The sequence below is a fragment of the Cavia porcellus genome, unplaced genomic scaffold (assembly GCF_034190915.1).
Source record: "Cavia porcellus strain 051 isolate PalLab524CR breed Dunkin Hartley unplaced genomic scaffold, mCavPor4.1 scaffold_18, whole genome shotgun sequence".
In the NCBI taxonomy this organism is placed as follows: Eukaryota; Metazoa; Chordata; class Mammalia; order Rodentia; family Caviidae; genus Cavia; species Cavia porcellus.
In genome coordinates, this window is record NW_026947501.1 from 60,839,537 (window position 1) to 60,852,937 (window position 13,401).

Genomic DNA, 13,401 nt, shown 5'->3' on the forward strand with positions numbered 1-13,401 from the left:
ATGGATCTCAGGACCTTGCCCTTGCCAGGCAGGTGCTCACGCTGCTAAGCCAAACCCTTGGCCCCCTCCCTCATTAAAACATTCTAAATTCATTAGGACAGCTCCCTTGGTAAACTGAAACTCTAGCTGATTGTTCCTCTCTGTTCATGCATTTGTTTGGAAAATCCACTCATTTGTCCTTTCTTTTGAACATCAGTGAACTTCCCTTTCTTTCCTCCAACTCTAACTAGTAAAATATACTCTATTAAATATAATTACTATGGTGGATGGGAAACTTATGCTCAACTTAAACATCATCTGAACTGAATCAGCATGATGCTGAGTGTAGATGACCCAGCTGAGGACTGTTGCCAGCACAAAAAGAACTGCAGAGGAAAAAGTAGTGTTGTTGGTTCTACGTGCTGTCATCGTCGTTTGGTGCTGTGGGTTCTCCTGGAGGAGCTTGTCTAGTTTCTTTCCTGCTATAAACTTGGCTGTTCTCATCATCAGAGGAGTGTAGGATCTTGTTGTTGCTGAGAATGGCTGTGGTTCACTTTTGGGGAGCTCCGATCCTTCCTTGGAGCATCACTTCTTGACTCCAGAGGGGAAGATGAGTGCTATTCAATCTTCTGAAGAAGTTTGTCATGCTGGCTTCCTGATATGAACTCAGCTGTTATCATTGGAGGAACTTGGGACTTCATTGTCACTGAGGATGGCTGTGATACTTTTGGGGGGATCTCTGGTTCTTACTTTGTTATTTCCTGGCTCCAGTGCAGAACCCTCAGCCTGCTGGCACAGATCCTGCAGCCCACTGGCACAGACTTTCTAGCTTTCGCTGCGGGGGCCTTCCCAGCGCAGATCCATGAAACAGACTTGCATGAGTCATTGTCATAGGCTCTAGGCTTCCAGTTGGACTTGTGAGGGGTATTGTCATGGGCTCTAAGTTTTGACCTGAACTCATGCAGGTTATTGCCATGGGATCCAGGCCCTCAGCTGGATTCTCCAAGTCTTTGGTGTGTGGACAGATTTCCTGCACTTTCTTGTATTTGACTGCATGGGTGGCCATTATAAATAATGCTATAAATCATATATCCTGTATTGTCTTGTTCTCCTTGCAACCCCTGACTATAACAATTGCTAAAGTTCTGTGAACATTAATCTGTTTATCTGCAGTATACAATACGAGTGAAGCAGGACCTACTTCCAGATAAGGTATGTAAAGTACCTGGTACAGTTCTTGCCAGGTAACAAAGCTCAATACAAACACATTTCTTTTCTTTCTCCTTCTCCGGACCCCAGCTGCTTCCCTTTTCCTTGCATTCCTCTAAAACAGAGCTTTGTATCTTCTTCCACTCATCAAAATCCTTGTAAACATTTTCATTTAATTTATTTGTTCAATTATTTAATAAACATTGAACTTGAGAAAACTTGCCCTATGAAGCTGAGAGATGTATAGAAAGTACCATGCTCAAAATCTGTCCCTAAAAAATGCACAGCACAGTATAGCAGTAAAACTTTAAAATTAAACATAATTTTACTACACTATACTCTCTGCTACAATCAAATAATACATAAAAGCAGAGTGGCAAACACTGCTAGAGAATATCAATGAAAGCCTCAATGAAAAGATATTGGGTATTCAATAATTCATGAGTTCATATGAATAATATGGTAAAAAATCATAAGAGTTCATATTAATATGGTAAAAAAAAGAAAGAAAAACTGTCTAAATACTTCATCATAGGAAAATCTTTGAAGATTAATTTGGACTTGTTGCCTTGTGAACTATACTGACCAAGACCATATGTTTAAAAACAAAAAGCAGGATACATAGCACAAAAAAGTTAACTAAAGTAGGGGCTGGGGATTTAGCTCAGTGGCATAAGCACCTGCCTTACAAGCAGGCAGTTGTGAGTTCGATCCCTGGTATGGAGAAAAATGAAAAAGACAAAAAAATAAAAGTTAACAAAAACAGACATAATTTTAAAATGTCAAATGTGTTTTAAGGATTTCTAGAAAAGAAAAATTAATGAAGGAAACCCTAATTATCAAAAAATAAGGTGATGATTAAATAACTTATCACTTTAATAATTACAATAATGAAAAAAATTTAATATCATTACACATTTTAAAAAAAATTTATTATTCTGATAATATGAACAAGGGATTTAAAAGGGCACATACAATGATAATGCTTTGGGGTACATTAATTGTGATTTTTTAAAAAAAATTAAAATCTTTTTATAAACCTTTTCATAACAATTTATTATATTAAAAAGGATAAAGTAGCAAAATTACAGTAGCAAAATTATTTTTAGATTGGTTTTAAATGTAATATTTTTGTTTTTTGGACCAGGGATATAGCTCAGCAGTACAAGGGCAAGGTCCTGAGTTTAATTCTTAGTACCAAAAATTTTTTTCTGCTTTTTAAATTCTATTGCTATTAGTTCATGTTTGCAGCACATGATTACCTTCATCCTGGGGAACTGGTACATGTACATAATGCATCTTCATTCATTCTATGCACCTTTGCCCTCTCCTGTCTCTCCTCGATCTCCCTCTTTTTGTCACAAACTATACACATTGTAGTACTTAAACAAATGACACCAGCTCCTCCTGTCTTCACCAGAACCTTAAAAACTGAAGGCACTCCCATCAGGAATAGTGTTGAGATTTTGCATTATAAATATGGCACACTTTATGTTCCCGGCACACAGGGTTTAATTACTTACCATATAACAATTTTCAACTGAATTGGCCTTATTGAGAATCTAAAAGTGAAACGGATTCTCCCATTCTTACCTTTTCAAGGCAGTAAGACAATCCAGGAAGACCTTCACACATTATCTAAACATAAGATTAGTTTGCTAGTTTAATGCAGAGTCTAAAGGAAGAAAAAAGAAAGACCAAAGGTTATGAAAAGAGAACATGCTGACAACAATTTATTATATATTTCAAAATAGCTGGTAGAGGCAATTCTAAACATTTCCAAGACAAAGAAAAGGTGAATGTTTAGGTAATGGATATGCCAGTTACCCTAATCTGATAATTACACAGTGTATATACACAATGGAATATGTGGAAATATCACACTGGACTCTTAAGTATATATAGTTGTCATGTACCATCTAAAAATTTAAGGATATTTTAATAGTAAAAGGAATGTGTGAATTTCTTGTGTCTTTCTATTTTTATTTTCTAATATTTAAAATCATGAATGTTTTAATATTTGATTTTAGTGTGCTGATAAAAGATCTCATTTTGAGTTCCTTATTATCTGGTTGTTATGGAATTTCACTTTCTCAAATTACAAGATTAATGCACACATTTTTAAGAATCTATCAAAATAATTAGGAGTCATAAGAATGTCACAAATCTAATTTTATAAAAGTAAATTCTACAGATTTTATATTATCTTTACTGTCTCTAAACTGTGATTGACATGCATATGCATTTTATAAATTTGGCAAATTGTACCACAAACAGTAAAATAATTACTTCCTTCAATATTCAGTGCTGTTTTTATAATTGCATTGAATATCAGTTTCTCTGTGGTTGGAATTATTAATCTTGAAAGGTCAGCTATAAATATCTTTTCTTAGTATCTCTGTGGCTGGATAAAACTGAGCATCTCCCTAATGAGCACAGTGCTTGTCAGCTTTGATTTTCTTTCTGTGGCTACAGGTGATCGGCAACTTGAAATATACTTCCTAGAGCTACTCAGGATCAGAAGCCAGGTTTTGTGAGATCCTGTGAGTTAGGAAGTTTCCAAGGGAATCAAAGAAGGACAGTAAACTTTCTGGATCTACAGAGATGTTGGGGATGAAGAAATGGAACAATGTCTGGCCCATATTCAAATGAATTACCTGTAGGTAGTACTACTAAATGAATTACCTGTAGCATAGTACTATTGATTAAGCACCTTATATACAAATCCTTCTTCTTCTAGAGGATACAACAGTCTCAGAGTTCAGGAGCATGCCTTTGGCCCTATAGCTATTGGAGATGATTTGGGATGAAATTTTCTACCCCAAATCCTAAACTGATCCCAGCATAACATCATGGCTCATTGTGTTTGAAGTCAAACAAAGCTATGCTTGAGTTCCACTTCTGCCACTTGTCTCGGGCAATCTTCTCAAGCTCTCCATGCCTCAGCATCTTCATCTGCATAGTGTAATAGTAATCACAGAAGCCCAGGTCATACAGGGACATTGTGAGCAATAAATAATACACACAACCCTGAACACAACTGTGATTCTCACTCATATCATCGTAATTCTGGCTGTTACAAGGACTCTGTTCTACTTTCTCCTCCACGTGTGGCTCTCAGAACTGTTTTTCAGGAAAAAAGCATAGTATGATAGTTAGAAATGTGCAGAGCTCAAGCTACGCAGATAGGTTCAAATTCTACCATTATTAAGGAAAAGCCATTTGATGCTAGACAGGTTATTTAATCCCCTGTTAACCTCAGTTTCATAACCTAATAAAGGAAGGTGTGATAATGTAACCTCTCCTCCAGCTGATGGAAGAATTCAACAAGCAGCACCTACCGAATACTTAAAACAGAGATTTCTATATAGAAGACGTAGAATAAATATTAATTTAATCTATTATCATTGTTATTTTATTTATTTTCAACACCTTTCCCCCAATTCCAGACCCTAAATCTATTTTAAAAGAGCTGATCATCTATTTTGTGTCGCTTCCAGCAGTGCACACACACACACAAAATGATGCTTCTTGCCTTGAGAAGGGACAGTTATAGTCTCCTTTAATAGATAAGGCAGAGGTCAATAGCTAATGATACAAGCTTTTATATTCCAACAGCCAATGAAGGATAAAGACAACAGACGAGACCAGAGGAGAAAAACATTTGGAAAATGTGAATCTTGCCTCCTTGTGAGCAGAATTATTATTTTATGATCAACCAAAAAATCAAGTGGAGAAAAAACAAAAAAGGAGATAGACAAGATTCCAGGACTCCAGAGTTTTGTAGATGAGACACTTTTATCCTGTTGGGTGGAAACACTAAGAGATTTATTTAACTTCTCCTTATATCATAATCTTTTAAGAGAAAGGATATGATAATGATAAGAATAGGTAAAAGGACATAAGTTCAGAATAAAAATCAATCCTTATCTAAAAGGTAATCAACGAGACACAGAGAAGTGCATTTGTGCTATGAACATGCACATAGGTATTCAAATGTGCATATAACTCTGTCCCTTTGTCTCTGACTTCTCCCCAGACTGGTGAAGATCTCATCAAATTCACAGAACAGCATTTATTAATCATGGGGGTAAAGTACACCACAGATTGTAATAGGTGTGGACCAGATCTATCCTGGCAGAGCAAAGATTTGGAATTAGGTAATTTTAATAAAAGTGTTTGTCCTCAATTACTGAAGAAGTGTCTTTTTCAACCAGCCCTTCCAAACATTTGCTTCAGTTTCTTGTTTCATTTTTCTATAAATAAAAATTTTTTTAGACTTAACATGTTAATAATCTCAGCCTAGGAGGACCGAAGAAGCAAAGGGTTAAACAAGCATTGTAAGCCAGACCAGTAAACAGAGATGAATTGTCAGAGTTCCTCGAAAGAGCAGTTCAGTTTTCCAGATTTCCTGAGGAAGGAGCTGCACAAAGTGGCTTATTTGATTTTGCAGACAGAAGCAGGTAGCAGGAATCAAGCAGGAAGCAGAGCCCTCAAGGGAATATTCAGGCAATGTTTGAAAGGAAGCATTTTAGAAAAAATTTCAAAGCAACTATTTTAAGCAAAGTTGGAGATACACTGTGGAGGAAAGAACACAGACATTAAATCCCTGCACTACCACTTCCTAGAGACAGCTGGGCAACTTCTATACCTCTCTGAGCCTTGGTTCTTTCATCTACAAAACAGAAGAGGGCCATATGCCTTTTGCAGAGTTAAAAATTAAATCATAACAAATTACACTGTATGGAAATTACCTAGTCAATGTGAAGTATTCAAAATGTGTGGCCATTATACTTATAGGTAGAGAGTGCTCAAATGAGGACCAACAAGGTTATTTATCCTTCCCAAGGTTGCTTATACAACAGACATATGTTGGGTGCTTGCAAGGTCAGTCAAGTCTTTGAATCCAAGGTCCCCAAAGCCCAGTGGCAGAGATGGGGCCAGAAGAATGCATAATACACCTTGACAGATTCTGTAGTGAAAAAAGAAAAAACAAAATAGCACAGTACTGGGACCACAGGCCAAACATTCAAATACCTAAAGTCTAGGTAAGCAAAGTATTCAAACTATACCTCAGAAGATGTGCAGGAGTACATTCAGGGGAGAAGGGAAAGAGAGGGATTGCAGGCTGGAGGAGCAGCATATGCAAAGGCGCGGAAATTGAAACATCCTGCTGAGCTTATGGAACCAAGCAGTGGTTTGATAAATTGTGTCAGCCTGAGAAGTTTACAATCTTAACCATGTCATTCAGCAGTTCCACATCCTAGTGTGTACAGGACACACCCTTGTTGCTCTTAGATTTTGTTCATTGTGTCAACTTGAAAAGTTTACAAGTTTAATTAATAGACGTAGCAGAGGACCGGGGTCCTCACTTTGTAAACATCCTGAGCCCGTGCAAGAGGAGGGCACCAAGACAGTGTGAGTGCTACGCCCACCTGAGGGTGTGTAGTCTGTGTAGAAGTGAGGAGAAGAGGCTGGTTCTTCCCATTTTTTTTTTTTTTTTTTTTTTTTTTTTTTGTTCTTACTGCTTTTGCTGTCTTCCACTGCCATGAACTCTCACCCTTGTACCACACCGCCCTGCCTTGGAACCTGCTCACTGTGGACTGAAGCCTCCATAATTGTGAGCTAAATAAGCCTTTTCTTCCTTAATTTGGATTGTCGCAGCAACAAGAGAAGAGTAACTAAGACAGACCACATGTCATCATTTTCTAGAAGCCCTTAAACATTTAACTTGTCATGATTTAAACAGGATGTTCATGTCTTTTTAACAGATAAGGTAGAATCTCACAATGCAACAACTATGGCTATAAAACAATTGCAATTTACTCTTATTCACCACTCAGCATCTCCACCCAGCCACTCTGGCAACTTTGAGTGCTCCTCTGATGAGAGAAAGGTGGTAAAATTGTTATCCTCCTCATCATTCCAGCCTATCTCTCTTCTGGGGGTAATGCACATTTTTAATGTATTGCTCAGTCTATTTTCTACATATCTAATTGTTATAAAAATCTAACCATATCTAATTGATATAAAAATACATTTTTCTCTGCACAGGAACTGGAATGTATGTATTGTAAATATGCATGTGTCATTTAATTTTGCAAAAGCAAAACATCAAATTTTCAGGTCTAAATATTTGGGGTCACATTTATCACATCATGGAGAGAATTTACAATATTTATACTAAAATACAAATTATTTCATGTCAGAATAATGTATGGATTTAGAGCATATATTCCTATGATACTACAAGAGATGCATTCTGTTTCCTCTAATGCCAACTTCTGATGGGTTCTTTACTGTTTTTATTAGTACTTTAAAAGATGACATCCATTCTAGCATTTCTGAACCAAAATCTTGGGTTATAATGTATCTCCCCTAGAGAAGTCTTGAGAACACCAGCTATTTAAGGAAGCACTACAGCCAAAAGTAAATCTAAATTGCCAGACACCCAAGAACACCTATTGCTTCTCAACCTGCTGTGGAGACGACTCTTCAAGGATCAAGATGGAGCCAAAACCATAACACTGTAAAAGCTCATTCATTTTCTGGACTGGGAAATTGTAGTGCTTGAAAATTGGAACTGTGGCTTACTTACCCATGTATTCGTATCATTTAGAACTGAAAACCCAACCCAAACAGGTTTGAGCGGAAGAAAAGGTTTTCCACCAATCTGAAAGAGTCCAAAGGTAAGGCTGACTTTGAGGTGTGGCTGGCTGCAGGTGCTCAGTGTCGCCAGCCCATGGTTCCTTTTTCCTCTTTATCTGGCACTGCCTCCTGCTCTCTTGGTTCTCATCCAAGGCACCGAGCAGTGATAAGCAGCTCCAGCCCTAGCTCCTCCCAAAACCAAGCCAGGAAGAAAGGGGGAGATGTATGTCCTGACCCTTTGCCAAAGTCTGAGAATCATCTGGATGGCTCTGTGTTGGTCACTTTCTATTCAGAACGTATTACTGGGGACAGACAGTGCAGATGCAATTGTCTTGGCCTGTGGAAAACAATAAATGGCTGAAACTGTAGATCGAGTCCAAACTCACAGAGACTCACTGGGGGGGTGGCAGGAACTCCTATGGGTAATGTGGGACTATGTTGAAAGAAGGTAAGCAGATCATAGGAAAACAAATGCCTGTAATTAGTACTATTTCTGCTCATTACTCGTTTCTAACGCATATAGGCAGTCATCTTATATACCTCAACTACATCAACAGGCAGATTTGGAGATCAGAATAGAATCAAACAAAATTGAAATGTATGTGCACACATACTTCTATGGTACAAATATGGAAATCTTCCAAAAATCCATGAGATGCAAACTAAATTAATCACTAGTCTTCATGATTAAAAGTCAGCCTTCATGGAGCAAAATGAAAATATCACTCTACTTAGATGCCACACGTATTCACAATATATCACTTTAAACAGGAAAAGCCTAATGGCACTTCACTTTTTCACAAGGAACAGTTCTTCATTCTAAACATTATCTGTTTCAAGGGGAATTTAACTGCTTGTAGGAGACGGGAAATACTTTACTTTTAATGGAAAGGCTATTAGAGTGAGAGAATGATCTTGTAGGTAACACTTAACCTTCAACATGTTCTTTTTTCCTTCTGCCCCAAACCAGAGTGGACTCAACATTTTCTTACTTCAGCAAAACACAAAGTGTTCACAAACAGTCACAAGCAAGAAGGCATTATTCAGAGTATTTTTCATTTTGTGATTTCTTGCATTGCTTAGGCCTGTGAAAAAGCAAATGGGAATGGAAAGAGCTAATGCAATAAACCTCTCTGCCACCTTAAAAATAAAGCTATTTGAAAACAAGAGCCACATCTTAGTTATCTTCATATTGCAATAATTAGCACAGCATAGCTTCCATCACATAGCAGATGTTCAATAAATATTTTTAAATATATTGTATTTAATTGAGCAGAGCTGAAATAAAATAATAAATATTATATTACCTCTTCTGACAAGTTCTCCCTGATCAGTAGCATCCTGAAAATAAACTAAAACCAGGTACACACACACACACACCACTCCATTCTGTTCATTATCAGGTGGTTATTATCTATCTACCCATCATTATATTATTTACAGTGTTCCGGGTATATAAAACCAAGTTTGGCAAAACACATATAATTATTTATCCCTGTTAATTATACATTTCTTAGCTAATATTTTTCTTTCAAAGTTCTAATTTAAATAGAGCCTTTTAAAGTTTTGTTGAAGAAAGAATTAAGTGGACCAACTTGATGATTTTAATTTATAGCTGTTACTTCCTTTGAGCAGAAATGGTAGGTAGTCATCCTAACAGAATTACGTATCAACAGGAATTCCTGCTATTTGAGTAAGCAGCAGTTAGTGCAGTCTGTGAGGATGATCACTTAGAAAGAACTGCTGCTTTCCGACTCAGTGTGCAGACAGATAAATCTAACACCTGCGACAGTGTTCTGGAACTCCACATGCCTCTGTTTTAAATCCTACAGAGATATTGCTGCCTCTGGTCTAGAGGTCTTTGCATGTAGTAGTAAAGAGAAAAGACCATAAGGAGGGTCCATTCATGTGACTGTGGCCTGGAGTCTAAGAGCCAGAAAATCTAGAATTATCTTGATGTATTGGCCTCTGTAACACACAAATACAGACAGAAGAGGCTGGCTCACAAGTTCAAAGTCTACTGAGACACTGTTTCGGGCTCTTCTGGATTCTTAGTACCCAAGGTGGTAAATGTAATGGGCATCTTGGAGACATCAAAGTAGGTAACAACTTAGGCAGCATCAACACAACTACCTTCTCTAAGGGGAGCAGCTCAATCATTTAGAGTCCCAAAGTGTTCAAGACTTTCACCTCCCAGCCTCTGGCTCTCAACTCATCACAATATGGCTTCTGTTCTCACACTGCCCCACTAGTGAAGGAATCTAAGCAAAAGACACTTAGTATTTTGTGCACTAAATTTCCTCCTGTGTAAAATAAGGAATGTGAACTGATAATCTCAAAGTTCACACTTGACCTTATATCTTGTAAATGTCAGACTGTTGTGAAAGCTGCTGATTGAATTGAAACAAGTAAATGTTTTGACTAGAATAAAGCTGTACATTTTCATAATAAATAGAATGTACTTCCTATGGGCCAGACTTCGTTCTAACCTTTTTACATATTTTAACCTATTTAGTTAACAAATCCCAGATGAGGTTGGTATTGCTATTATCCTCCTTTCACAAGTCAGGAAACAGAGGCACAGAAATGTTAAGCAATTTCTGTGGCCATGCAATTGATGGGTCTGAGATTAAAACACCAGAAACCTGATAAAATTTAGACTTTCAAATACTTTCCTGTCTCTTTAGTTTCTACTTTTGTTCATAATATTTCCTCAGGCTGCAATACTTTACCTCCGTCATTTTGACATTTCAAAAATATTTATCAAATGCTTCAGGAACTACTATGCCTAGAAGTGAAGTTATGATAAGAGGGAAAAAAGACAAACTCCCTTGAATCTAGATTTGTCTCTCTCAGTGACTACAGATGAGAAGGCATTTATATACCAAATGATTGAATAAGCTGTAAATCTTTATTATTCTTATTATATCATTCCATGGGATTATCAATAGTTGGTTGTAATTTTGACATATTGTTAAAGAACAAAAAAGGAAGACATTAATCTCAGACTTGGGTAGTGCAAGAAAGTGATTTCTCAAGTGACAGCAAGACAGCAGGCAGAGGACAGAACAAGTGAAGGTTCTAGGCTAAGAAAAAGTATGGCAGAGTCAAGGACCTGAAAGACAGTCAAGGACCTGTCAGAGAAAGCAGTGCGGGAAATGATGAGACATCAAACTTGGAAGCGAACAGAAGCCAAATCACAAGCAGCTAACAAATTTGGACCAGAATTACCAGATAGCTAATGAAGCTTAAACTTCAAAGCCTCCAATTTCATGAAACACTTTCGAGGCCACAGGCAGGGGTGGAGAAAGGTGCACTCCTACTCTCGTATCTTTGAAACTTTTTTTGAATCGAAAGATACTTTCACTGCAACTGGTAAAGACAACTGTCTATGCCACTCCGATCTCCTCTGCTTCCAGCTTCCTCTGGTATCAGTTGTGACTGGGTTAGCTAAATAAAGATTTGGGGGACCTACTAAGGCAAGCTGAGTTAGCTATACATTCAGTGTGAGTTTAGCATTCATAATCGTTTCCACAACCCTTTTGAGTAAATCGCAGGCCATCTCAGTGTAAGAAAGTCATCCTCCTTGAAGGGAATGGCATGTCTAATAAAGTTCAAATGCACAATTTTTCTTGCTATCTGGAAAAACATTTTCAAAAATAATCTCAGGAATTACAAATTAGAGGCTGCTGCTAATTTAGGTACATATGAAGGTATTATTTGATCACTTTTCATTTATTTTCTAAATAATTGGTAAATTACAAACTAAAATAATGAAATACAAAACAAACATGATAAAGGAACGAAATCAACAGAAATGATTCTGACATTGAAAAACAAATTACAAATAAATGCTTTCTGATAATACCAAATGATTAAAAAGAACAAATAAATTTTGAATATAAGAAATGAATATACTTTTGGGTGTTTTATTAACACAATTAATGAAGAGGATTAAATGATGTGAACATATTGGAAAAAGGCCTAAATTTCTCATTGACTTAATATGAAATGCTTACATCAATAAAGATGACAGTTAACTCGTTTGTCCCTTACAAAAAGAATATCACAGACAAATTGCTTATTGAATGCATTAACTCTAACAGTAGTGAAGTTACTTAAAAAGAAAATCTGAAATTTCCTGAAATTTCACAACTCATACATCGAAGATATTTAAGAGGCTTCCCCAAATTTGACAACAGTCATCAATAGCGTATTAATCTTGAGTTGTAATATTGAAAGTTTTCTCAAAACCAATCATGTTTAAAAAGTCAAATTTTACTGCCAAGCAAAAGAAAATGTGGAGTTATCACTTTCCATTTCATTCACAATAGAAAATACCACAAATAATTATCATATAAAAACACAATCAAAAGTATACAACTAAAGTAATAAAGGGAGGCGTTCTGGCAAGTAGGTTCACCAATATAAAATGCTACTTTTCCGCAAGCCATGCAGGGCCAGGAAGAGAAAAGTCAAATAGTGCCTACTATGTGCGGAACTGAAGGTCTCCAAGTCCCTCCCACCCCTCCACCTCCAAGCAGCTGGCTGGTTCAGAGGACAGGCTGAGTTGATAGCAACTGAGGTACAAAAAGCACTGAGTACTTGTATTGCTCGGTTGACTTTGCAAGTGATATGTACATCTATAGGGAGGATAAACATTATGTAATATAACAAATATGGGGAATTTTCTCCTATCTTGTTTCTGAAATCCAATATTGTTCTCACTGTTTGTTTTGTTCCAAGTAATTGTTTTTGCTCTATTCAATACTCTGTTTTGATTGGTTTTATTTTGGTTTGGTTTGATTTTGCTGTATCTGATGGGATGAACTACTATTGTGAAGATAACAAGATTTACTACAGTAGCCAATGTTGTTTTCCTATTATACAGCTTTGATATTCTGTACCAATTTCACTGCTTTGTTTTGATGGGATTTATTCCAATTTGTTTTGTTGGGTTTTATTATCTTTAAAATAAAATTTTAAAATACTACTTTTCTTCTTCCGGGAATATTTCTGGTACTTGCCAGATTTTTAAATGTGTAATTTGTTGCTTTTTTCTCATTCTTAAATATTCACTTTTGTTGCTAAATTTTAAGTGATAATTCTATGTTCCTGTTTTTAAGGAAGTCTCTAATACAGTGTATGTGCTGAAATCTGTCCCTATATTTCAACTTTATTCTAAATCATTGTCCTCCTTTTCTACCTACTGTATTCTACACTACTTCTACACCACATTTCTTGAAAGCAAGGCTTTTGTTTTTCAGCATATTTCACAAAAATAAAAAATGAATGTTAGCTGCAAGAATTTTTGCTTCTTAAAAACACTATGGTGCTAATTATATATCATAACAAGTCCCTCTACAGTGTGTTGGATAGGTACCTTCAAACAACCATTTCAAACTCAGGCATATTTCTCCAAAACATACTTGCAGGTTAAAACCGAAGCTTTGCAGATTATTTGTCCATAACCATGGTCATTACAAATGTTATATTGCATTGACAAATTGTTCACTTATACTCCTTATATTCAAGATAGCCACATGCTTACAATTGCACTTAAAT

The 13,401-nt window shown here is 36.5% G+C and overlaps 1 long non-coding RNA gene across 6 annotated transcripts in view; it reads right to left on the reverse strand.

Annotated features, from left to right (window-relative positions):
* Nucleotides 1-13,401, reverse strand: part of LOC134471389 (uncharacterized) — a 108,983-nt gene that overhangs the window by 55,494 nt on the left and 40,088 nt on the right. For 5 of the 6 annotated variants that reach the window (XR_010040842.1, XR_010040840.1, XR_010040844.1 and 2 more), the window contains exon 5: nt 2,782-2,863. This is a non-coding gene — a long non-coding RNA (uncharacterized LOC134471389). Of the gene's footprint in view, nt 1-2,781; nt 2,864-5,942; nt 6,161-13,401 lie in introns of all 6 variants that reach the window. The other variant, XR_010040843.1, reaches the window with a different exon arrangement.